At 41.1% G+C, this 26,841-nt stretch overlaps 2 long non-coding RNA genes across 2 annotated transcripts in view; one reads left to right on the top strand and one right to left on the bottom strand.

Moving 5' to 3' along the window:
- The window catches only part of LOC127537164 (uncharacterized), a 57,063-nt gene extending 30,540 nt beyond the window's left edge, over window positions 1-26,523 (top strand). Inside the window, exon 2 of the long non-coding RNA XR_007946661.1 lies at window positions 26,379-26,523. This is a non-coding gene — a long non-coding RNA (uncharacterized LOC127537164). The remainder of the gene's footprint in view (window positions 1-26,378) is intronic.
- Window positions 18,299-21,627, bottom strand: LOC127537161 (uncharacterized). Its single transcript, XR_007946658.1, has 3 exons — window positions 21,419-21,627; window positions 19,552-20,814; window positions 18,299-19,313 (listed from the first exon to the last, which is right to left on the bottom strand). It is a non-coding gene; the product is annotated as an uncharacterized LOC127537161 (long non-coding RNA).
- Window positions 26,524-26,841: the final 318 nt, after the last annotated feature.

Here is a 26,841-nt window from a genome sequence, read left to right as displayed (position 1 = left end):
CACAGGTGGATTCTATTTATCATCATCAGTCATTTAGGACAACATTGGATCATTCAGAGATCCTCACTGAACTTCTGGAGTGAGTTTGCTGCACTGAAAGTAAAGGGGCCGAATAATATTGCACACCCCACTTTTCAGTTTATTTGTTAAAAAAGTATAAAATATCCAATAAATTTCGTTCCACTTCACGATTGTGTCCCACTTGTTGTTGATTCTTGACAAAAAATTTAAATTTTATATCTTTATGTTTGAAATGTGGCGAAAGGTTGAAAAGTTCAAGGGGGCCGAATACTTTCACAAGGCACTGTAGTAGCATGTAAATGTTTGATTTGCTGTATAGAGAAAGCTTTAATGTCAGTTTGAGGGGATATCTGTAAAAAGTATAAGGTACTAAATTTGGAAAGTTGGTCACATTCCTACGACCAACTTTCCACAATGGAGCCTTTACTTTGATTTAGATATTGACTGTTATAGACCTGTAAAAAATAAAGTAAAATGGCTTAAAGAATAGAGCTAATACTGAACATTGCCATCTATGGCTGACATCTGTTCAGTGTTTTTCTTATCAGTTTACATGGTTGACAACAGCAGCTTTAAGTCCCGCTCAACCTCAACACAAAAAATAAATGCAGCCTGAGGCTATTGTCGTAGCCTGTGAGCCACTGTCAGGCCAAATATTGACACAGTGATGATAGTGTCACTGTAAATCAGCCTAGTTGCAGTGTATCAGATAAGTGGTGCACTGATACATGTCGATGGAAGGCTGTAATGAATCAACAGGAGCCAAGAAGCCTCTTTGGCTAAATACTCAGTTCATGGTTCAGATAAAATATCAGGAGTAACATGCTGGTGCAGCTGACTGGACAACTGTCTGTTACATGCGTTGACAGAGGTATTATAAGCAATATGTTATGATGACAATCATGGCTATTATTCCATCTCCCCTGTTTTAGTGTTGAATGGGTGTGTCTAATTGTGAATGGCAGTCATAAACAGGGGTCATCATGAGTATTTAGCATCATGTCATCACCTGACGCTAAATACCAACCCTCTGATAGGATCAGCTTCCTGACGCTGCTAAACTTTACACAGTGATTTATGGGATCAGAGGATGTATTACTGCCTGCCTGCAGACAACAGGCGTCTGCTGCTGTCTGGCTGGAAAAATGGGGATGCAGAGCCACACTGTGACCATCCGGTGTGCGGCCCTTTAAAATGATCCAGTCAGTCTGAAAACGGCGTGAGGTATGCCCCTCAGGCCTGCTTAGGCCAAAACTAAACCATCTTAAAATGCTTATCTTCCTTTAATGCGGAGGACAGGAAACACAGTTGAATCTTTTCCGGCAGTGCTACCAGATTCATGTCTTTATATGACAATCCATTCAGATATTTCTATTCTCAGGAAAGATAAATAACCCCTTTAACAGACAGATATTTACTACTCCTACCGCCCACAGATGCGTTAAACTTCCAAATGTGCTCCACACTATACTCTGGGGTGGGGAAGTGTGAATCATGACTTGTAATGACATGATCCTGTAAATTTCATACACAGTTCAGCAAACATTCATCTTATATTTCTTCGTAGACTAAAAATATTGAAAAGATTTTTAAGATAGTCCACAGGGTTAAAGTCTGCATGATTTTATGGCTGATAACTATTTTAACATACTATGGATTTATTTTCTTGAGAGGAAGATATTGACGCTATATACCAGAGGGGAACCTTCAGGGCCTTCTACGCCTTCAGAGAAGGCCTTAAAAAAATCTGGACCAAAAAATATGAGTATTAAATTATATGTATATACATATACAGTGCCTTGTGAAAGTATTCGGCCCCCTTGAACTTTTCAACCTTTCGCCACATTTCAGGCTTCAAACATAAAGATATAAAATTTAATTTTTTTGTCAAGAATCAACAACAAGTGGGACACAATCGTGAAGTGGAATGAAATTTATTGGATATTTTATACTTTTTTAACAAATAAAAAACTGAGAAGTGGGGTGTGCAATATTATTTGGCCCCTTTACTTTCAGTGCAGCAAACTCACTCCAGAAGTTCAGTGAGGATCTCTGAATGATCCAATGTCGTCCTAAATGACTAATGATGATAAATAGAATCCACCTGTGTGTAATCAAGTCTCTGTATAAATGCACCTGTGATAGTCTCAGGGTTCTGTTTAAAGTGCAGCGAGCATCATGAAGACCAAGGAACACACCAGGCAGGTGCGAGATACTGTTGTGGAGAAGTTTAAAGCCGGATTTGGATACAAAAAGATTTCCCAAGCTTTAAACATCTCAAGGAGCACTGTGCAAGCAATCATATTGAAATGGAAGGAGTATCAGACCACTGCAAATCTACCAAGACCCGGCCGTCCCTCTAAACTTTCACCTCGAACAAGGAGAAGACTGATCAGAGATGCAGCCAAGAGGCCCATGATCACTCTGGATGAACTGCAGAGATCTACAGCTGAGGTGGGAGAGTCTGTCCATAGGACAACAATCAGTCGTACACAGCACAAATCTGGCCTTTATGGAAGAATGGCAAGAAGAAAGCCATTTCTCAAAGAGATCCATAAAAAGTCTGGTTTGAAGTTTGCCACAAGCCACCTGGGAGACACACCAAACGTGAAAGAAAGTGCTCTGGTCAGATGAAACCAAAATTGAACTTTTTGGCCACAATGCAAAACGATATGTTTGGCATAAAAGCAACACAGTTCACCACCCTGAACACACCATCCCACTGTCAAACATGGTGGTGGCAGCCTCATGGTTTGGGCCTGCTTTTCTTCAGCAGGGACAGGGAAGATGGTTAAAATCGATGGGAAGATGAATGGAGCCAAATACAGGACCATTCTGGAAGAAAACCTGTTGGAGTCTGCAAAAGACCTGAGACTGGGACGGAGATTTATCTTCCAACAGGACAATGATCCAAAACATAAAGCCAAATCTACAATGGAATGGTTCACAAATAAACATATCCAGGTGTTAGAATGGCCAAGTCAAAGTCCAGACCTGAATCCAATGGAGAATCTGTGGGCAGAGCTCAAGACTGCTGTTCACAAACCCTCTCCATCCAACCTCACTGAGCTCGAGCTGTTTTGCAAGGACGAATGGGCAAGAATTTCAGTCTCTCGATGTGCAAAATTGATAGAGACATACCCCAAGTGACTTGCAGCTGTAATTGCAGCAAAAGGTGGCGCTACAAAGTATTAATGCAAGGGGGCCGAATAATATTCCACGCCCCACTTTTCAGGTTTTTATTTGTTAAAAAAGTTTAAAATATCCAATAAATTTCGTTCCACTTCACGATTGTGTCCCACTTCTTGTTGATTCTTGACAAAAAAATAAGATTTTATATCTTTATGTTTGAAGCCTGAAATGTGGCGAAAGGTTGAAAAGTTCAAGGGGGCTGAATACTTTCACAAGGCACTGTGTATATATATATATATATATATATATATATATATAATCTATCTAATTTAATACAATACATTTTAATAGATTTTCTTTCATCTAAATTCTATAGTATAGTTAAGTTTACTGTCAAGTTAACATCAGCAATGAAAGGGTTACTGTCCTGAAACATGTTATCCAATCAGAATCGTCCACCTCTATCTAAGCCCAGTTAGCTGGCTCATTAATTGGTTAGGACTTCACGAATCCCGGGGAAAGCCAAGCTATGTGTTTTGGTTTGGAGATTGATGGGAAAATTGACTAATCACGGTTTGATTTTAAGTGGGCGGGACAAAAACAAAAGATCGTAGGCCTTCGTGAAGTCCGAAGAGCGGGCAGAGTGGCAAGAGCATTGTTGAAAGACAAAGAAATGGCGGAATACGAGAGTGATGTTGTGGCTAGCTTGATAGCATCGCCTTTTTCAAGGCGGCCTTTCACAGAAAAAATTATCATAATAAAAAACTGAAGACCAACTCCAGAACTGGAATTAAAAGAAAATGTTAAGAAAGTGGAATGACATTTCAAGACCGAAAATTATCAGCAATATCCATGGATGACGGGCTGTAAGAAAACAAACAGGCTGTACTGCTGGAGCTGTTTACTTTTTACAACTGACAGGTCATCCACTTGGGTCAGCGGCAGATTTGTGAGCCTTACAAATCTGACAAAGTCAGCCCACCGACATCAAGATTCTGCGGCACACCTGCAAGCGACGGTCTGTTTGAAAACTTTTGGGGACACGAGAGTTGATCTTCAGCTAGACGAGCAGCGCCGTAATCATACTACGGCCCACAACAACAAGGTCAGGCAGAACAGAGAGATCCTGAAACGTCTCATCAATGTTGTCACATTTCTGATGAAAGAAAAGATTCTGAAAACAAGGGGAACTACTTGGAGTTACTGGAGTTTCTGGGGGAGTATGACAGCCCTCTGCGCTGTCATCTGGATTCGGCCACTGTTTTCATCGGCACCTCCTGCAAAATTCAGAACGACCTTTATATTTATTGCGGAGGTTGTCTGTAAAATTTCCAGCGCAAATTGCCTTTAATCCAATATGTAAACTTAAAAAAACTTCTCAGAAGTGTGCAGTTGGATTTTTGTTTTTTTAGAGGGTTTTTATTCCCCCCCATGCCCCCCTTTTCTGTCTGTTTCCGAGAATTAAGGAGGTGTTGTGGAACTTATGAAAATAGTGACGTTTATCTGACATCAGTATTCATTGCGCCATGCGTAGTTGCGCATGGAGAGGTTTTGCACTTCAATGCAACTAAAAAAACTCTTTGTATTACCAGCCATGTGTAACTTTTGCCATACTGTGCATTTGAAATTGTATAGTTTCAAACTATACAATTTCAAATGCACAAGCTATTAGTTTGATGATGCTCATGAATGTATTTGTCAATGTCTGTATGACTTGTTGTGCGCCGTGATTAACAGTGCTGTCCATGGTGATGAAATGAGCCTTGGTGTCGGTGTCAGTAGTGTCACATTCATTTTATATTTACAGATTTTTGCTAAAGAGTATGTCTATTTAATGTTGCCTAAATGGTTTCCAGTTTTAGGAAGTTACTGTTGAGAATGTTTCTTGTTGCGGAGAATGTTAATGATGTTACAGTCTATTTGTTTACATCCTTGTCATCGTTAATTAAAGGACTGCAGTTGTTAAATGCTTTCAATTCATCGTACTGTTGCTTTTTTTTCCCGCGATGATTTCTTTTCTCGGCAGTGAGGGCTGAGGTGAAGGCCCAGCTGCAGTGCTCACGGTTCGCTGCACAGTGATTTGTGGTTAGCGCTGTTACCATGCAGCGAGAAGTTCCCGATTCGCATCCTGGCTTTCCCGGAATCTTTCTGCATGGAGTTTGCATATTCTCCCTGTACATGTGTGGGTTCTCTCCAGGTACTCTGGCTTCCTCCCACAGTCCAAAAATATGCTGAGGTTAATTGACTATTCTAAGTTGCCTGTAGGTGTGAATGTGAGTGCGATTGTTAGTCTGTAGATGTAGCTCTGTGACAGACTGGCAATCTGTCCAGGGTGTCCCCTGCCTTCGCCCCAAGTCAGCTGGGACAGGCTCCAGTCCCTCCACGACCCCAATGAGGATAAAGTGGTGTATAGATGATGGATGGATAGATGGATCTTGAAGTTACAACATCAAAATTGGCGCAACAAAGAAAAGGCAGATGCTGGAACTGATTAAGTGTATATACAAAATCTCTGTAAAATATAATTTTTTCATTTAAAAAACATTTCAAAACTTCATCCTACTCTCTCCCCTTCTGATGCTGAGAAGCTGGTTCATGCCTTTGTCTCCTCCAGGCTGGACTATTGCAACGCCCTCCTCGTCGGGATCTCGGCAAAAAGCCTCCAAAAACTTCAACATGTGCAAAACACCGCCGCCAGGATCCTGATGAGGATGCCCAAACACTCCCACATTACACCTGTTCTCCATGACCTTCACTGACTTCCAATCTCAAAATGCATCCAATACAAAGTCTGTCTGCTTGCCTATCAGTGCATCCATGGACATGCCCCGGACTATCTTTCAGAACTCTTAAACTTCCGCTCCATCTCCAGACAAGTCCGGTCCACCAACACCAACCTTCTGTCCACTCCTAAATCCAACCTGAGAACAATGGGTGACAGAGCATTCAAGACAGCTGCTCCTAAACTGTGGAATGCATTACCATCACCCTTGAGGGCCCCACAGTCCCTGGATTCTTTCAAGAAAGGGCTTGAGACATTCTTATTTAAGTTTTAATGTGTTTCTCATATGTTTGTTTCAATGTTTTTGTAGCACTCTGAGATTTTACATGTAAAGTGCATTATAAATGAAAGATATTATTCTTATTATTATTACTATTATTAAGTGTAAACACAGACTTCTAAAGCTCTCAAAACAAAAAATGGTAACCTGCTACCTTGATAAAATACTGGCCATTGCACTGGCAGTATGAATAATCCAGACACAATTACAGCCTTACTACTTTTCCTCTTTTTTTTTTTTGCTTCACAGGGACGTAGTCTTTGGGTTAATAAATAGTTAGTGTAATCTTTAAATATTACTATCAAGTCCTACACCCACCAGCCCACAGCAGGCACGTCCTGACACGGGAGAAACAGTAGGTGAGGTGGGTGCTGAGGGCCGTGAACCCAAGGAAGACCACGGGTCCTGATAGCATCTCAGGACAGGTGCTGAGGGACTGTGCAGATCAGCTGGCTCGGGTCTTTACCACCATCTTTAACCTGTCCCTAAGCCCCTCCTTGCCTGAAGTCCTTCCCATTGTCCCCCTCCATTAAGAAGAACACCATTCGTGGAGTGGCACTTATACCCATAGCCATGAAGTGCTTTGAAAAACTGGTCCTGTACCAGCTCAATCCCCGGACATGAGCCCCATTCAAAATCTGTGGTGGATTGTCAAACAGTCTGTTTCAAAGCGTAAACAAAACAATTCACAAGAATTAAAAAAGCAGTAATTCAAGACAAACTGGGACAAGATTACCCCTCAACAGTGTGAAAGTTTTGTAGGGTACATGCCAGCCAGAATTAGAGCTCTACTGCCTGCTAATACTAAATAACTACTAAATATTAATTTGATGATGTGATATTTTTTTGTTCAGTTTTGAACACGTTCTCTGTTATTTATTGACTGTGATACTGACAATGCTGACAAACTGACATATTAAAACTATCAAGAATTAAGTATTATAATTTTTATTACTTTGTCTCTGTCTAATGCAGCCACATCTTTTGAAACACAAAAAAGTTTTTGCACAAATATTTCATGGTAATATTTGAGATTGTGTAAAGTTTTAAGGGTGTCCGAAAACTTTTTTCCGCCACTGAATGTACTGTATGATTGAAACCAATACACATAAACCAATCAGAAACAAGTACTTATTCTGGCCTTGTTGAGAAATGGCTAAAGCAAACATCTCTATTATTGAGAATTTAGTGGACAAAGCTCCCTGCCATTAAAAAATGTAAGCCTTTCAACTAGTAAAAATTTTGCATTGCTTTGAAAACTAAAGCAGGGAGATATTTGCCAACATGCTGGCCTGCCATTATATTAAGCATTGCACCTCAGAATTCACCTGCCTGGCACCAAACAGGCCTGAAGAAAGCTGTTAGTCCTGACCTTTTGAGAAAAGCATTGGAATCTTCTTCTTTAATTAGGCGTGTAATTTTTTTTGGCTGCTGCTTTGTAAAAAGTCATTTAAAACCATCATGCATACCCCAGTTCATCCTCATAAAGTTTTTGAGATTCATATTCCGCTGTTTTATGACCTCTCTTTCTGCCAGTACAGTGTCAAGGTGGCTGATGGAGTGAATTAGTCATGACCTTTAAGGAGGAGGAGTGAAAGGCCCGTCATTAGCAAGGTACCAGGAAGACATTACCCTGCCTCAGTGACCTACACAGATACTGTTCAGATAAGGGATGAAGAATCACCACTCCTTCCCTGGAAGCCCCAGTAGGACAGAGTTCTTCTCTTACCAGCTGAATTTGTGTTCTCAGTGCATTATTTTCTCCTCAGTATTTTACCAAGCAGAGTGAGCAGATTTTAATTAGGCAGTTCTGTGTTTGTTTGTTACATCTATCTCCTAAGAATTTTACTTTTCACAGCATCACAAGGTGTTGTATGTGTATCTTGTGGGTTTCTTCTTTAAGAAACTGTTGGAATGTGAGAATGATGTTTTGTTGCAAGGGTTTTGCCCAACCACAGAAAAACAATTACAATGAATCAAAAAAGGAAACGAGGATGAAAATCTGAAAATTGTGTCAACATACAACCGGAGCTGAAGGTTGCAAAGACTATGATGGCAAGTGTAGAGGAACAGGAACTATTGTTCATGTTGTTATTTACTTTTATATTTGTGTAGTCTGCTGATGCAGTCAATATGTTTACAGTATGCTATGTAACACCTTTGCAGTTGTTGTACCATATTGGAAGTAACATCAGAAGGAATTTTCTGACATCAAAAGAAGCCAAAGTGATACCATAACAAATAACACATTTTCTTATTTCTGCTCATTTTGGCAGTTATTTTGAAAGACATGCATATATTAGAAATGTGGAAGATGAGAAAAAATTTAGGGACAACTCCACTCATTTTTGAAGTTACATGGAGACCACTATTCAGTCAAACTGTATATTGAGAAATTAGTTCTGGTTTGGTGAAGGGGAATTCCATTCATTCCATACATGAAGGTCATTTTGCATTGTTACATTTTTGTAACAACAGTATAGAAAATGTTGCTTTGCATTAACCCTTTAACCCAGGTACTGCACAATATGTAACTGTGGCAATAGGTTAAACAAACGTGTCATTGTGTGAGATACTGTAACAACAAACCCTGCCATACAGCTCTGTTCTTGTGAAGTAAAACTACAAATTAGGACAATGCCTTCCATACCTTCATGAAGCGTACTGTAATTAAAAAAAACTTAACTTATGACATATCTTGGGATCACTAGCAAACCTATATACTTTTAGATTAAAGACACATAGTTTCAGAAACCCTAATCCTAGACTGACAGCTTGATTGAAAAAATTAGTAAACTGCACTGGATATCTTATAGAGCAGTTTAAAGTATTATTCAAAGTATCAGAAAGCAGTGTTATCAAAAAGTAATGGTTAAAGAGGAAGTAAATATGTAATGCAACCTTGAGTTATATTATTCTTTACTATTTGTGTACTGCTTCTATAGGGAAATAATTGTGAGCCTTGCATCAGTGAATCAAATAGCAAGTGAATCACATTCAGCAGCAACAGATGTGTACGATACATCAGACAAATGATGCAAGACAACCAGGCCATCACGGAAAATGGTGGGGAAAGGGGGGATACTATAATCTTACTATCCATGGCTCCTGAAGTATGCCTTGTGAGTGTGTTCTCTGTGACTGGCTAGTGTTCCCTGAGCAGCCAGGCAGCAGTGCCTCATCCACGCCCAGGGAGGAGACAGACACTCACCGTCTGCCTCTTCTCTATGTCTGAATGCTCCATTGCCTGTCCTCTCCTCCACCTCAATCCTGATGAGGTTTCCTGAGGATAATTAGTCATTAGGCAGGCGAGAGAGAGATAGAAGAAGAGACAACAGTGAGCCCAGGAGTGGTTTGTCTCTTTACCTGAGAAGGTTTTTATTACAGTGTCACCTTATCTTTGTGTTGATCACTGGAGCAGTCCCTCGGCTTGTGACTATCAGTGCATTTTGTCAATTGTTTTAGAATGGTATGTTGTGATCCTTCACTTCCATAAAAGCATACATATTCTTCCTTTACATAACTTGTTTGAGAAATCTCCTAATATAGTTTAAATTCCTCATTCATTGTTTATATAGCCATGGTTCTGGCCTTTCACTGCTTGCTTTGTTCCTCTTTGATGTTTTTTTAATGAAATACTGCCATTTTTGCATTGGCACGTTTTCTCAATTTCACTACACTGTACACTGTACATAAAAAAGGGAGAAAAATCCACCAAACACCCATATGAACCAAATGAGTTCATATGGGAGAGTTTTTGCGCTGCCCTGCAATGTTTTGTGATCTCACAAAAACCTTTGTGTGACCTTGCAATAACTTTAGAGTTGCCTCACAAGATGTTTTGAATCATCATCCATACAACCAGTTGATGTGTTGGTCCACTTCAGTTTTAACATATTGCCACTGTAGGAAACATTGCAGATACTACAGTAGGAGAGATGTGTGTTATTCATTTTAAAAGGATGATCTCCAATAATATCCAACTACTGGCTGTGAGCACATCTGCTGCTTTCTTACTGCTTATTAAAATCACTGCTTTATGTATGCACCAAATAAAAAAAATGAATATGAAACTATTAAAATGAAAGGCCCGCGTTATTATCCTCATACTCAGCAGAAATTGTATCTTTGCTCAGTCTGCAAAAACACACACATGGTTTTAAAGAATATATCAGTTCTGGAAGAGCCAGTAAATGCTTGGATAAACAGCTAACAACAGGTGAATAGGACAGATCATTGCATAGAACATTTATTTCAACTGAATTTCCCTGAAGAACTGATTTTTCTTAAATACAGCTAAGGAATTTTTAGATTTCTTCTTTTGCATTATAGTGACTCAAGTCGGAGTTAGTTTAAACACAAGACACTTGTGCTCCAAACAAAAAGGATGTGCATTCATTGAAGGGCCTATGGATCCCTGACCCATCATTATATACACCAGTGAGGGATGATTCCTAACACTCTCTCTGGGGGGTTATCAGGTGGAAACCTCCCTTCAATGGTGTTTTGTCTATTTAGTCCCACAACATCTCCAGGAGGCTCGGTAGTGAACTCTGGTGTCACAGATTCGACCCCTCTAGTGCCAGTTCACACTGCTCCTGCATAGTCCAAACAGCACTGCCATATTCACCTGACCCAGGCCTGCTTAGGAGATGCTCCAGGTAATGACCAGTGTCGATGCTACCATTTAATTAGTGCAAGATGCTGAATACCTAGTGCCAGCTGCTAAAGAGTGACAAAGAACCTATACTTACACACTCTCCAAACCCCTCTAAATGCTAATGCTATCTGCAAGACTACTACCAAATCCAAAGCAAACTTACCACTGATAAAGAAACTATACAAGCCAGCTCAGCAAACTTGCTAGTGCTCCAAGCTAATGCTAATCTCTAATTGCTAAAATACATCACTTTTTTTTAGCCAAGCTCACCACAGACAGAGACTATACAAGCAGACTTCATCTAGGATGCAAGTATCAATTGCTAACTGCTCATTGCTAATGCTACCTGTAACAACATGTATATTACATTTGTTAATGCTGTGCGTGGTGGCCAATCATTGAGTGGGGCTGGGTATTTAAGCTGTGGCCCTTACCCTGTTTCTTCCTCTGCTCCCAGCTACATCACTTCCACTGTTGCCAACTCCTCAGTAAGGAAAGTCGCTGTTGGCTGTCCTAAAAGTTGCTAGAAGCTGCTAAATGACATCATCGCCTAATCTGCATATTTCCCAGTTTGCATGTAATTGTAATCAACGTTGTAGGAGAGAGGAATAACGTTGTGAAAGAGACCAAAAAGTGAATATAAAACACCCAAAATATGTTTTTGTACTAGAGGCTAAATGCTGTGGTTTATTTTAGCATGACAGTGAAGAAACATTTTCGTTTATATGGCTCCGTAAGTCTGGATGGGATCTGTAGTGACTTTGTGCATGCGCAATTCATCTGTCGTCTGGCCGCGGAGTGATGTGGGTCTCCCCCTCCCCTCACTGAAACTGCTGGTTACTGGACTGACAGCCTGTGCTCTGGGAGGGGGAGAAGCTCACAGCAGCACCTGCTGCTTGTTGAAAACAGTAACTGCAGAATGAGCCGAGTTTTCCTATCAGAGTCTCCAAAACAGCAGAAAAAGTCGCTCGATTTGTCGCTAGTCGCTTTTGACCAAAAAAGTTGCTAGGAGCTTTGAAAAGTCGCTAAATTTAGCGAGAAAGTCGCTAAGTTGCCAACACTGATCACTTCTGTGCGACAGGTGTGTCTGCTCTTGCTGTGTCTCACTGGTATGGTTTCTCTAATTGTTTGCTTAGGGCATTTGCTTTGTGCCACAGAGCGACTGGTGTGCCCCTGCTGGTGCACCTCAAGTTTGTAAGTATGAGTGTCCTGGCTGTATGTGGTAGGTGTCCTCTCAAACAGCGTTTTTGTGTGTACTATTACCTGGCTAACCCTCCTGTGGTCACAGGTAATGTGCTGAGCTGCATGGGCTTACTTCTTCCCTCCGTGTGTGTGTGTGCATGTGTGTGTGTGCATGTGTGTGTGTACTTGCCGCTACTGACAGGGACGTACATTTATAAATGTAATGACTTTGTCGTCTTTTTTTTTTTTTTAGCAGTTTAGCATAGTGATGCTAATGTTGTTTTTAGCAGGCGGTGTGCGGTGTGACCATAGACTGTATATAAAGATGGACGTAACATCTGGCTCCAAAAATGAAGCCCACCCGGAAGTGTCAAAAACTTGCAACATCACGCCGTCTGCTAGGGTTGGCTCCAAAAAGCTTTTGCTCCATAGACCCCAATTCATCACTGGAAAAAATAAAATTTGATAGACTGATTTTCTACAGCTCAGGATTTTTTTTCCCGTTAGTTTTCATGGTCAAAATGAGAGATCAGGTGACCGATCTTAAAATAAATCAATACTGAATTTTAAATAAATCGTTAAAGTTGGCGGAGCTAGGGGGCGTGGCTATACTTGGCTATATTCTTGTCTGGAATGATTAGCAGATCCTTTTATTCCGAAAGCAGCAACAGAAGCCATAAGATACAAGCATTAAGATACAAGATCAAAATAAAACCTAAGGAAAGTTAAAATGACCACAAAGCAGAGTGCCTTATAAAGGCGTTAAAAACCGTTCTTTATTAAGAAGGCCAATGGGACCCATGAGTTTTTTGAATCTGTCTGTCCTACATCTAGGCACTTGAAACCTACATCTAGATGGAAGCACCCTGAATTCAGTAGCAAGAAGGTGACTAGGGTCAAACAGGATGAATTTAGCCTTTTTTAAGGATGTAGTCTTACATAGGACAGAAATGTCAGTCAGTGGAGTGCCAACAATTTTGCTGCACATTTTGACAATACCTTGGAGTCTGTTTCGGTTTTTAAGGTTGACTGAGCCAAACCAACAGATAAAAGCAAATGTCAGCACAGATTTGATAAAACATGAACAAAACATATACATAAACTTAGTTTCAACCTTTATATTCCTGAGCTTCCGAAAGAAATACAAGCGCTGGTTGGGTTTCTTGCACACAGCATCAACCTGATGCTCGAAGGACAACCTGTCATCAATTATCATCCCAAAATATCTATACTGCTGAACTGATTCCACAGTTTGACCGTTAATCAACAGGGGAGCGATGACTGAACGGGACTTCCTAGTCGTGTCATCAGACCTGTGGCCGTATGTCTTTGACACTCAGGTGAAGAGAGGAGCAGAGCTGTCAACTGATCACCACCTGGTGGTGTGTTGGATCTAGTGGCAGGAAGGCTGCTGGGCAGACCTGCCAAACCCAAACATGTAGTGAGGGTGAACTGGGAACGTCTGGCGGACGACTCTGTCTGTGGGATTTTCAACTCCCACCTCCGGAAGAGCTTCTCCTGCGTCCCGGTGGAGGCTGGGGACATGTAGTCTAAGTGGTCCATGTTCAAAGAATCCATTGCAGAAGTGGATGTTAGGAGCTGTGGTCTGAAGGTCACTGGTGCCTGTACAACCAAAGTGGCAGTTGTGTCCGCATACTCGGCACAAAATCAAACACATTTCCAAGTGGGTGTTGGACTTCGCCAGGACTGTCCCTTGTCTCCGATCATGTTTGTAGTGTTCATGGACAGGATCTGAAGGTGCAGCCGGGTGAGGAGGTTTGGGGGCTTTAGGATCGCATCTCTGCTTTTTGTAGATGATGTGGTTCTGTTGACTTCCTCACATCATGACCTTCAGTAAGCACTGGAGTGGTTTGCAGTTGAGTGTGAAGTGGCGGGGATGCGGATCGGCACCTCCAAGTCCGAGGCCATGGTTCTCTGCCGGAAACCGATGGAGTGCTCCCTCTGGGTTGGGGGAAGTTGCTTCCCCAAGCAAAGAATTCAAGTGTCTCGGGATCTTGTTCACGAGTGATGGGAAAATGGAGCGGGAGATGGACAGGCAGATTGGTGCAGCGTCAGCAGTAATGCGGGCATTGTATTGGACTGTTGTGGCAAAAAGGGAGCTGAACCGTAAGGCGAAGCTCTCAATTTACAGTCCATCTACGTCCTAACCCTTATCTATGGTCATGTGCTCTGGTTAGTGACCGAAAGAACATGATCGCGGATACAAGCGGCTGAAATTAGCTTCCTCCATAGGGTGACTGGGCTCAGCCTTTGAGATAGGGTGAGAAGCTCAGACATCCAGAGGGAGCTCGGAGTAGAGCCACTGCTCATTTGCGGAGCCAGTTAAGGTAGTTTGGCCATCTGATTCGGATGCCTCCGGGAAGACTTCCTTTTGTTTTGCCCCTGTATAGGGGGAAGATGCATAACATAATGTTAGATAAAAAAAAAAAACGAATTTCCCAGTCCCCAAAAATGATGAACAAGTTCTAAGAAAAATACCAAAAATGCTTATTTACAATAGTTTACAAATAAAGTAGGCCACTGTATGAGCTTGTCATTCAAACAAAAACTGGATACAAACTAAGGAGGTATTTAAGCGCTCAAAAAAAAAAAAAAAACCTATCCGATCAAAACCACAATCACCAGAAAGAGAAAACCTAACTAAATCTAACAAAAACCAAAGCTAGTCTAATCTATCATACGAGTACAGGTTTAAGTTCGAGAGTTTGAAGGCTGGGAAACAATCACACAAAAGGGTGCTGCTGTAAAAGTGGCTCTCATCATCACTACCGGCCGCCAGAATTGAAAATGGTGAGCAGTCAATCAGCCCTGTGTCCACCTTCATGCCTTCTGCACACAAAGATCTACACAAAAGACAGAGCACCCACTCCCAGACAACAAAACAGTTTCAAAGTAAAAAACACGATATTGCAAAATGCGGCCACAGTCGTAACACTCTCGACCCCAGGGCAGACCTAAAACACGCTAGAGGGATTATATATCTCGTCGGGCCTGGGAACGCCTTGGGATCCCCCAAGAAGAGCCGGAAAGTGTCGCTGGGGAGGGATGTCTGGAATGACCTGCTTCACCTGACGCCTCCGTGACCTGGCCCTGGATAAGCAGAAGAGTATGGCTGGATGGATGGATCCTGAAATGTATTTGTTTAAAGGGTACTGATTTATTAATAACTTACATAATCCCTCGCTGTGAATCTTGTTTGTTTGTGTGAAACAGTCCCATGGAAAATTGATTAATCACTGTTGTAAATTGTATTTAGAATGTTTGTGTCACAGCCGCAGTCGCAGCTCCCAGATAGTAGCAATGCTCTCTCGCTCCCTCGGTGTGTTTAACTCGTCTATAGACGTCAATTAAAATCCAAACGTTCGCTGCCAATGACGTCTATAGACGTCAATCATGTTTTTTGACTGGGGGGGCTACAGGATAGTCTGTCGGAGCTTGTCGGTGAAAATCCTGGAATTTTGGAACGTGAGAGTGTTGCATTGGGCCAAAAGAATGACAAAGACAGTGACCATGGTGGGGCGACAGCAAAAAGTGCCGTTGCCAACAGCCGCTGGCGATCAAAGCCGCGCTAGTTTTCGGTTTCAGTTTCGCCACCACCGCTCTCTTGAGCTCATCTGACGAAGCCGAGTCAGATGAGTTTAGAGCGAGCACACATACACACACAGACACACACAGACACACACACAGACACACACACACACACCTAAAAATAGATTGTTTATATTTTGTAAGATATATTGTTCAGAACCAAAATGTTGACTTGTGTTGTTTGTTTGTAAATAAATGATTTAGCTAACAAAAGGTTAAAAAGTTGACCTCAAAATGCTTTTTCCGAGTTGTTTTTGTTGTTTCATATAAGTAAACAACTGTTCAGTTGTGTGGGATGTCACTAAACCAAAAAATATTGGCATCAAAGTGATTGATGTGCCTCTCTGCACAAAAAGCTCGTTATCTCTGTTTTTTGGTCAAAAACAGGTGTTTTTGCTGAAACTACCCTATGTTCTGCTGCCGATAACTTTAGAACCGAAAATGCTAGAAACAAACTTTTTATTCCTGATGAAAGAAGAGAATCTACACTTTCTTTCGATAGTTTCAATGTTTATGTAGTCTTAAAACTTGATATTCTGTAGATCTTGAAAAATCTGTCAAAATTCTTAAAAACTCTGGCAGTAGGGGGCTCTTTGCTCTGAAAACAGCTGGCAGCCAATGAGTTAATTGGCAGGTGCAGCTGGAACAGGAGGCGGCAGGTGTGCAATATCTGTAATCAGCTGATTGGAGCAAGCAGGTGGGAGTGCTTCAACTATCCACTCTCCTGGTCATAGAAGCAGATCTCAGTCATCACTCAGTGCCGGACTGTGAACAAGCAATTGTTAGTGTGTTCTCTGTTCATTTCAGCTTCTTGTGCCTAGTACTTCAGTTAATTCTCGTTTTATGCTCCTTTTTCCAGCCTGGGCTTCCACCTTCTCAAAGTGAATCACTGGAGACATCCAGTGATTCATTAAAGATGTCAGTGAAGACTGGAGACAGTTGATCAGCACAATGTTTCAAGGTGGAGGGGGAGACAGAGTCAGGTCCTGCTGCTTTGCGGGGGTTCTGCCTCTTGAATAGCCTGTTAATGTCTCTCTCCTGTATGGGAGACGCCAGCGTGTCGTCATTTGTTATGGTCACGTGGTACAAGACCGCTGCTGGTTGGCAAGAACTTGCAGGAAAATACCGGCTTGCTACGAGAACGGTATCGGGTTTGAAAGAAATACGTAAAGTTATCGCTTTTCATGAATGAAATTGCACATATATTTACCACAATGGTAATATCATGTGTAGTTGTTGGTTGTACGAAGCGTTTTCAGAAGGGATCAGGATTGAAATTTCATCGAATACCGACTTCAGGAGACAGAAGATGGCACTGGCTTCAGGCCATCAACAGGAAGAATTGGACTCCAGTAAGCAGCAGAGATCGTGTTTGTGGCTCCCACTTTTCTTCAGGTAAACTATTCAACACCTTAGAATGTTTAGTATGTCCAACTTTGTGCTTATTTACCAAAAGATATTGATTTAGTGTTGCATCCTTCACGTGCAGCAATCTCTACAATTTGGGTTTGGTTCAGTGTCGTAATGTGTTACCGATTGCTTTTTAGGCGATTAAAGTATACAAAAGTCTAATGAAGCAAAATACAGCAACTTCTTGACGTTTCTTTGACATCTTGTTGAAGATTAACAGAAGATATATTATTTTTAATTCATAATTTTATATATATTTTAGTTATTATTTAATTAAACAGGAAAACGAATTATTGGTAGACTACTGGGCATCTGGTTTACAATTTGTACTCCTAAGATATATATACACATATAATTGGGATGCAAATATAGAAATAACTGAAAGAAAGTGAATATTTACGACTATTGAAATTACTTATGATTATTTGTATTGGTATATTTGGTTTATTACATTATTGAAATATTGAAATAATTAGTAAAAGTAATCATTAAAAGACAAACGCTTACCTCTGATGAGGCATAATCCATAGGTAAATAACCTGTTAATACATTGCTATACATTTCTTTCCTAATTTGCACATTTCACATTTCCAGGTTCTGCTAGTAATGACCCCAGTGATCCTGACTTTGTGCCACTCATCAACATGGGCTATAAACAGTCATCGATGCTGACCCCAAAGAAAAGGGCAAGCGATATGAGAGAGTAAAGAGGCGAGCAGAAGAGAAGATAGAAGTTGCACAATCCAGGAAAGAGAGAAGTGATGCTGCCGCAATTCTACTTGAGCTGTCAACCAGTACAACCAACAATCTACAAGCCGAAGATTTGGATAACGATGCCGATGATGAAGATGAGAACGTACCCACATCAGGTATTGAAGCAAAATATATGTCAGCCCATACACCTACTAGGTATGTGTAAGCAACTATATTCAATCATAGCATCAGAGCATATTTTAATGTTCTCTGTTAGCAGGTATTGACTGCCCTAAAGAGGCAACAATAAAATCATATAGTAGTACATGTGTGCAAATATGCATTATTTTTTATAGGTATTAGTGGATAATTTTATTGACTATGGAACCAATTTTTCATTCAATTGCATGTGTAATAAACGGATGTCATTCAGAATTAGGTCCTAAAGTGATACCATTCAGTCAGTATTAGTGCTGGCATTGGCAGACATCTTGTGATACAATAAGAAATGATGAAAATTTCAGTCATAAAACTGGCAAATCAATGTTTACTGAAGTTGTGATATGATTTTGAATCCAGATACAAGAGTGGCAATACTATAGTATCGCGATAATAATCTCTGACTCTCAAAAACAAGATTTGATCAAAACAAACATAACATTATTGAATGAAGAAACATGTCAGTATTAGGGCAAAATTACTTACAAATGCATGCTTTAAATCACTGTTTTACATAACAGCATGCTAACAAAAAGTTGTCATCATTTCAGATGTACATGCTGCTTGTCTGGGGACAATCAGCAGGCTACAGCAGGAGAAGCAGCAGTTGATGGAGATGGGCAAGCTGCAGGAGGAGCTATGGGATGCCAGGCAGAAACTACAGGGATGCAAGTTTACAGACAAGTTCTTGGAAGAAGGGAACAGGGACAGCAAGACCCAGTTCTTCACTGGGATGCCAAGTTATGGAAGTTTCCTATGGTTACTTGGGTGCGTCAGAGCGATGTTACCAGTGTCTATGACCCTTTCCCCCGGCTCTATCCTGCTTCTGGTTCTCATGAAATTTCGCCTCAATCTTGTTGATCAGGACTTGGCCTACCAATTTAATGTGTCGCGACAAACCGTGAATAACATCATTGCGAAATCTCTTCCTGTCATCGCAAGTGAGTTGGATTTTCTTGTGCATTGGTCATCCAAGGAGGAAACTATCAGGGACATGCCTAAAGTAAAGAAAGACACTTATAAGAAATGTCGTGTGATCATCGATTGTTGCGAGGTCTTTATCGAACATCCTGGAAATTTTACAGCCCGAGGAATGACATGGTCAAACTATAAGAGTCACAACACTCTAAAGGTCCTGGTAGCAGTCGCGCCATGTGGAGCCATTTCCTTTGTGTCTAAATGCTTTGGTGGGAGGGTTTCTGACAAGGTGATCACACAAAGGTCTGGATTCCTGCAGTTACTGGAGCATGGAGATCTGGTCTTGGCGGATCGCGGCTTCCTGATCGCGGATGACTTGGCGGCACGTGGAGCACAGCTGGCGATACCTGCATTTACAAGAGGAAAGGCCCAACTTAGCCCAAAAGAAGTAGAAATTGCAAGGAGACTGTCTCGTGTTCGAGTTCATGTGGAGCGTGCAATTGAATGTGTGAAGAACTTCAGAGTACTAAGCACTACCATGAGAATGAAACTTGTGCCTCAATTTGACAACATTATGACAATTTGCAGTGGCATTTCAAACCTCCATAAACCACTTATTGCCTGAAGCAACACTAAAGAACTCACCTGAAGACAATTTCATCAGCCCATCACACAACTGGGACAGAACCAGGATCCTCTTGGCTTTTTCCTGATGTTGACACATTCATAGTGGAACCAAGTGTAGGAACAGTTGGGCCCCTCACACATGATCATGCGTCCATATTCTTCCTGCTGACACAGGCACCACACTTGTGTCGACACAACACTGTCACACACCTCACTGTCAGTGGGTTTCTCGTTCTCTATTTTCTGAGTCACTAATTCTGGTAGGATGTGTGTGAAGAAAAATGACTCACACTTTGCCAGGAGCTCTTCAATAAATGTCTCATCTCTGTCAACGCGGATGATGGCCATGTGTCTCTTTGTATAGATTACAAAATCACAGAAGGCTACACCGTGCACATACACCTCCATCTGTACCTGGGTAAAATACCTGTGCTCTCTCTTCAGCTTCAGGTCGTTGTCAAGGCAGAAGTCTTTGTCCTGGCAAGCTGTGTAGATGTCGCTGTCTCTATGTTTGTAGGGGCACTTTATCTCTACACACCCACTGCCACAACATGCACATGACATAACTGCATCACTAGAGGCAGCAAGGTAAGGCCTTTTCTCACTGATCTTCAGTCCTACAGTTGAACACTTAAATTGTGCGTGTTTAGAAGACTGATCTTCAGTCCTACAGTTGAACACTTAAATCGTGCGTGTTTAGAAGACTGATGTGCAATATACTGTTTTCGGGCTCTTGTCTTGTTGTCCGCACCCCATGCGACTGCAGCTTTGTTCGAAATATTGTAGTGTTTGTAGCCCATCACTTTCTTTACATTGTTTTTTGGGTCAGTTTTGTCCTTCAAGACATAAATGTCATGAGCCTTTGTTCCAGTTATTCTGCCTTTTCTGTGTTCATACCACAAGGGGCTGATTGCCTGATTCCTTGTGACACATTCCAAATTTTTTTATTCCTTCCGAGTCATATTTAGGCTCTAAAGAATGCCACTGACGGTCACATAGTTCCTTAATGTTCTCCTCATCAATGTCGTCCTCAATCACAAGGCTGGTAAGAGGAGGTGGGAATGAGCTCGTCTCTACGTCTTCCTCTGCAGTATCCGTTGTCTCCTCATTCAGGGGCGGTAAAGTCTTAAAGAAGACGGCATCAGGACAGACTGTATACAGAGCCTTCAGGCGGTCTAGGTCAGGTAGTGGTGCTGTTCCGGTGGCAGACGTCGTCTCGATGGGGTTTGTCTTCTTCTGGCCGCTGCTGAAGTCCAACTGGCACATTGGAATTGGTTGAAGCTGAAATATGGTTGGTGCGAAGTAAATGATTTTTAATAATTCAGGAAACTATAAATTATCGTGAATATTTAAATCAGATAATAATGTAACATTCACAGAATAGTACGGTGGCCGACAGGGGCCAACGATCTGCAACTTTCCAAAATGCCTCAGTTCAGGAAAACAGCTTCAAGTACAGAAACGATGCAAAACACAAACACAGGTCTAAACGAGGTACAAAAGAGGATCGTGGTGCAAATAAAATAACGCGCTGAAAAAAAAACGCGCTGCTGAAAGAGAAACAATGCAAAGGAGAAAACGATCTCCAAAACAAAAAACGATCTGCAAATCAAGTAATGATTTCCAAAACAAGAAACGATCTCCAAAACAAAGAAACAATCTGCAAAGTAAGAAACGATTTCCAGAACATGAAATGATTTCCAAACCAAGAAACGATCTGCAAACTAAAAATTACTTTCCGTAGGACATTTTAGTACACCTAAAATGCCAGTTACTGAACCAGGATAGTGATATTTAGAAGTGATTTTGTATACAAAAACATTGATCTGAACATTTCAAGCCCACTTATAATCATTTTATGTTACAAAATCCTGAATCTGTTTACCTGCACTGGTGCTGGGTTGTGCAACATCAACTTGTGCATCAGTAGCAGGTGTCTCCACTTTGACATGCTTTAAAAAAGTTATGTTTTTGCCACATGCACAGCAAAAGGCATCAGAAGCTCCAAGCACAGATCCACAGAATGGACAGTACATCTGCAAAAGAAAAAAGACATGGTTTAGGTATGGAGGACTGTAATAAGGGAATCTCTAATAAATTCAGCTTATTTCTCAGGCTAATCTACAAATGCAAATGTGCTGCCTTGCAACGTCTGGTGTAACATACACTAAAATAAATGCCACATATGTGCAGCATTATATGTAGTGATACAAACATAATTATAATAAATATACTCGAATGAAAGTCACATAACCGTTCCCGTTGTATTTTTATGCACAGTCGTTCAGGCAAAGACACTGGTTCAGGCAGCTGTCCGGTCTTGTCTCTCTCTCTCCATCCCAGTTGTTACGCTGAGAGCGCCCCCTGCTCCGTTTGTGCGCACAGTAAACAGTCCCTTCGGATTTCTTCACACACACCCAGGGTTGGTGGGGCTTGTCACATAGACGTTGGGAAGGAATCACTTTGGTCTTCAAAAAACAGTATAGAGAATCCAGGCCGTAATAAAAAATGGGGAGCATGTGTCCACTCTTCACATATTCATATGCCTTCAGAGATTTGTAAGCTCTCAAACTGTCGTGGGTGAACTGCCCAGGGGAGTCGATCAGGTAAAAATAAATGTCGGTGAAGGAAATGTCCGGCCACATGGAAGGATCGTCGACCCACCCAGTCTTCAAATTGTAGGGATCAGGCAAAGTTTTACTGTTTCCCTGATATCGCAGCTTACTCACATATCTTTGCCGGGCCTCAGGTGGTAAGGATTGAGTATAATCGGACAATTCCACGGAAGGATAGCAGGTGGGGGTGCCGTTCAAAGTGACAGTAGAACTCGTTCAACTGGTTTGCTTGGCACAGGTCGTTGGTGGAGTGGGGGGACAATGGCTTGTATAATTAGTTATTTTTTGCAAGCCTTTCCAGACAGAAGTGGAGTCGTGAGCAGAGAACTGTTGGAGTGACTCTGCATACTGCCATTTAGCAGCTCTCACTGCTTTGTCAAACTCACGCTTAGCTGCCCTGAAGCTGTCTCTGTCCCCACTTCTGAACGCTGTTTCCTTCAGAGTTAAGACCAGGATGCAGAGTTGTAGTCTGACACACCTCTCTGCAGTTTCCTCACAGCTGTCACCCTCCAGTAATTCAGTTAATTCAGTTAACTTTATTGAGACTGTGTCTGTCCCCCGACCACCAAAATTCAATAAATTAAACAAATCAAAATATACAAAAGAAATAGTAACCACAAAAATTAAATAAAAATTAATACCTCTATTTCAACAGAGCAGAGAGACAGGAAAATTAAATGTGGTCTGTTAAATATTAGATCTCTCTCGTCTAAATCTCTGCTAGTAAATGAGTTGATAACTGATCACCAGATTGATTTGTTCTGTTTGACTGAAACCTGGTTGCAGCAGGAAGAATTTGTTAGCCTAAACGAATCAACTCCCCCTAGTCATATTAACTGTCATATTCCTCGAATCACAGGCCGAGGAGGAGGAGTAGCAGCAATCTACCATTCTAGTTTAAAATTGAACCAGAGGCCTAAACCTGATTGCAGCTCATTTGAAAATCTCATTCTTAGTCTCTCTCATCCAAATTTGAAAGCTCAGAAACCAGTTTTATTTGTTGTTATATATCGTCCTCCCGCTCCTTATTCTGAGTTTTTATCTCAATTCTCAGACTTTTTATCTGAATTAGTGCTCAGTTCAGACAAAGTTATAATTGTGGGTGACTTTAACATTCATGTTGACATAGACAGCGACAGCCTTACAACAGCTTTAAATTCATTATTAGACTCAATTGGATTTTCTCAACATGTAAATAAACCAACTCATAGTTTTAATCACACTCTTGACCTTGTCCTGACTTATGGCATAGAAATTGAAGAGTTAACAGTATTTCCCCAGAACCCTCTTCTTTCTGACCATTTTATGATAACATTTCAATTTAAAGTAAAGGATTGTTTAGCAGCTGAGAACAAATATCATTACAGTAGGCGTTTGTCTGACAATTCAGTATCTAAATTTAAGGAAATAATACCCTCACTGTTTACTTCAGCAACATTTACTGATAAATCAGAAGGCAAATATTATTATTTTACCCCCACAGAAGTGGATTATTATGTTAATAACGCTTCAGCCTCACTGCGTACAACTCTTGATAGTGTTGCACCTGTAAAAAAGAAAGTTATATCTCAGAGAAGACTTGCTCCTTGGTATAATTCCCAGCTGCGGACTTTAAAGCAGGCATCCCGAAAGCTGGAAAGAAAGTGGTATTCCACTAATTCAGAGGTAGTGTATGTGGCTTGGAAAAATAGTCTAGTAATCTATAAAAAAGCTCTTCGTAATGCCAGGACAACTTATTATTCATCTTTAATAGATGAGAACAAGAACAACCCTAGGTTTCTCTTTAGCACTGTAGCCAGGCTGACAAAGAGTCAGAGCTCTGTTGAACCTTGTATTCCTTTAGCTTTAACCAGTAACGACTTCATGAGCTTCTTTACACATAAAATAGTTCTGATTAGAGATAAAATTAATCTGGCCCTTCCTACAAATGTCACAGATGCTTTTGAATTGGCTGTTAGACTTGATGAATCTTTAGAATTCTTCACTCCTATATGTCTCTCTGAACTAATTTCAACAGTTTCTACATCCAAACCATCAACATGTCTTTTAGATTCTATCCCAACTAGACTCTTCAAGGAGATTTTACCTTTAATTAATTCTTCAATGTTAGATCTGATTAATCTCTCTCTAGTAACAGGCTATGTACCACAGGCTTTTAAGGTTGCTGTCATCAAACCTTTGCTTAAAAAGCCCACTTTAGATCCAGATGTGTTAGCTAACTATAGACCGATATCCAACCTACCATTTCTCTCTAAAATTCTGGAAAGAACAGTTGCAAATCAATTATGTGAACACTTACAAAGGAATAATTTGTTTGAAATGTTTCAGTCAGGCTTCAGAGTGCATCATAGCACAGAAACAGCTCTAGTGAAAGTTACTAATGACCTTCTCATAGCATCAGATAATGGACTAGTCTCTATACTTGTTTTGTTAGATCTTAGTGCAGCGTTTGACACAATCGACCACAAAATTTTATTACAGCGTCTAGAACATTCAATTGGCATTAAAGGGACAGCACTGGATTGGTTTAAATCCTACTTATCAGATAGGTTCCAGTTTGTGCATGTCAACAATAACTCTTCTGAGCATACTAAAGTTAATCATGGAGTTCCTCAGGGTTCTGTCTTAGGACCGATACTTTTCACATTATACATGCTTCCTTTAGGCAATATTATTAGGAAGCATTGTATTAACTTCCATTGTTATGCAGATGACACACAATTGTATTTATCTATGAAGCCAGATGAAACTGATCAGTTAGCTAGACTGCAAGATTGTCTTAAGGACATTAAAACCTGGATGACTTTTAACTTCCTACTGCTAAATTCAGACAAAACTGAAGTCATTGTATTTGGCCCCAAACATATTAGAAACTCGCTTTCAAAGCAAATAGTTACTCTGGATGGCATCACATTGGCCTCCAGTACTACTGTGAGGAATCTTGGAGTTATTTTTGACCAGGACATGTCCTTTAAGTCGCACATAAAGCAAGTCTGTAGGACTTCCTTTTTTCACCTGCGTAATATTGTAAAAATCAGGAACATTCTGTCTCAGAGTGATGCAGAAAAATTAGTTCATGCTTTTGTTACTTCCAGGCTTGACTATTGCAATTCCTTATTATCGGGTTGTCCAAATAGCTCTCTCAAACATCTACAGTTGATCCAAAACGCTGCTGCGAGAGTACTGACAGGAGTTAGCAAAAGAGATCATATTTCCCCTATACTTGCTTCTCTTCACTGGCTTCCTGTTAAATCCAGAATAGAATTTAAAATCCTTCTTCTGACATATAAAGCTCTTAATAACCAATCTCCATCATATCTTAAAGATCTGATAGTACCTTATTATCCTAGTAGAACTCTTCGCTCTCAAGCTGCAGGCTTACTTGTTGTTCCTAGAATTTCTAAAAGTAGAATGGGAGGCAGAGCCTTCAGTTATCAGGCGCCTCTCCTGTGGAACCTGCTCCCAGTTTGGGTTCGGGAGGCAGACACCCTCTCTATTTTTAAGACCAGGCTTAAAACGTTCCTTTTTGACAAATCTTATAGTTGGGGCTGACTGGGTGACCCACAGGGGTTCGGCTTGTGTCTTCATTTGCACAGCTGACTCCCTCTTGGACGTCCCTTCGTTCTGCCTCTAGTCATGCTGCTATAGGCCTAGGCTGCTGGGGGACTTTTCTTGACGCACTGAGCCCTTCTCTATCTACCTTTACATTTAATATGTATACCGTTATTGCAGTACATTCACTCTGTTTCCCCCTGTGCTATTTCTCCGAGTGTCCCTGGTCCCAGAGCTGGATGCTTCAGATCTGCGGTCGATGTTCCACCAGCTGGTCCAGTCTCCATCATGTCCACTGTGGGATGCTGCTGCTGACCTTCCTCCAGCCCTCTGCTTCCAACTCCCTTTTTCCACCAGTCAACTCTGCATTGCCTTCACTATACTGTTATGCTAACTTACATACTGTTTGAATTTTACTGCTAGCTATATATGGAGTATGTTTAATGTCAGAGCCGTACATCATAAGAGTAAATTATGAGTCAGTTTTCAATGTTAGCTTATACTTTGTCTGTGTCACATATCCTGTCATGCATGTATCCAAATGTGTGTTGTGTTTTCCATGCTTTCCCACCCCTCCCTCTTCTCCCATCCCTCCCCCTTGCCCTCTTCTGTCCTTCTCAACCCACCCGGCCAGCAGGCAGATGGGTTCCCCCTATATAGAGCCGGGTTCTGCTCGAGGTTTCTTCCCTGTTAAAAGGGTGTTTTTCCTTGCCACTGTCGCCTTTGGGCTTGCTCTGGGGGTCAGGCATATGGGTTCTGTAAAGCGTCTTGAGACGATTTGACTGTAATTGACGCTATATAAATAAAATTGAATTGAATTGAATACGTTGCGTAAGTTCCACTTTAGAATTATCTTCTTGTACCTTTTGTGTAGTAGCTCTCCTGCCTAGGTTGTACCTTCCGTGGGTTTGCCCTCTTGTTCCTGTTAACTGTGTAATCCTTTGCTGCCCAGTAGTAGGTTCTGTACATGATTAATATTTATCTGTGCTCTGTTTGGCTGTATGCCATTTTCGTGATATCTTGTCATTCCCCACCATCCCATTAGAGGGTTTCATTCTGTAGTTAGCTCTGAAAGTCGTCACTTCCATTTGTAGTTCCTGTTTGGGAACTGCAGTCCACTTGTCGTAAGTTGTAAATTTGT

This window comes from Acanthochromis polyacanthus, chromosome 14, assembly GCF_021347895.1.
Source record: "Acanthochromis polyacanthus isolate Apoly-LR-REF ecotype Palm Island chromosome 14, KAUST_Apoly_ChrSc, whole genome shotgun sequence".
In the NCBI taxonomy this organism is placed as follows: Eukaryota; Metazoa; Chordata; class Actinopteri; family Pomacentridae; genus Acanthochromis; species Acanthochromis polyacanthus.
This window is presented reverse-complemented; position numbering and strand designations above follow the sequence as displayed.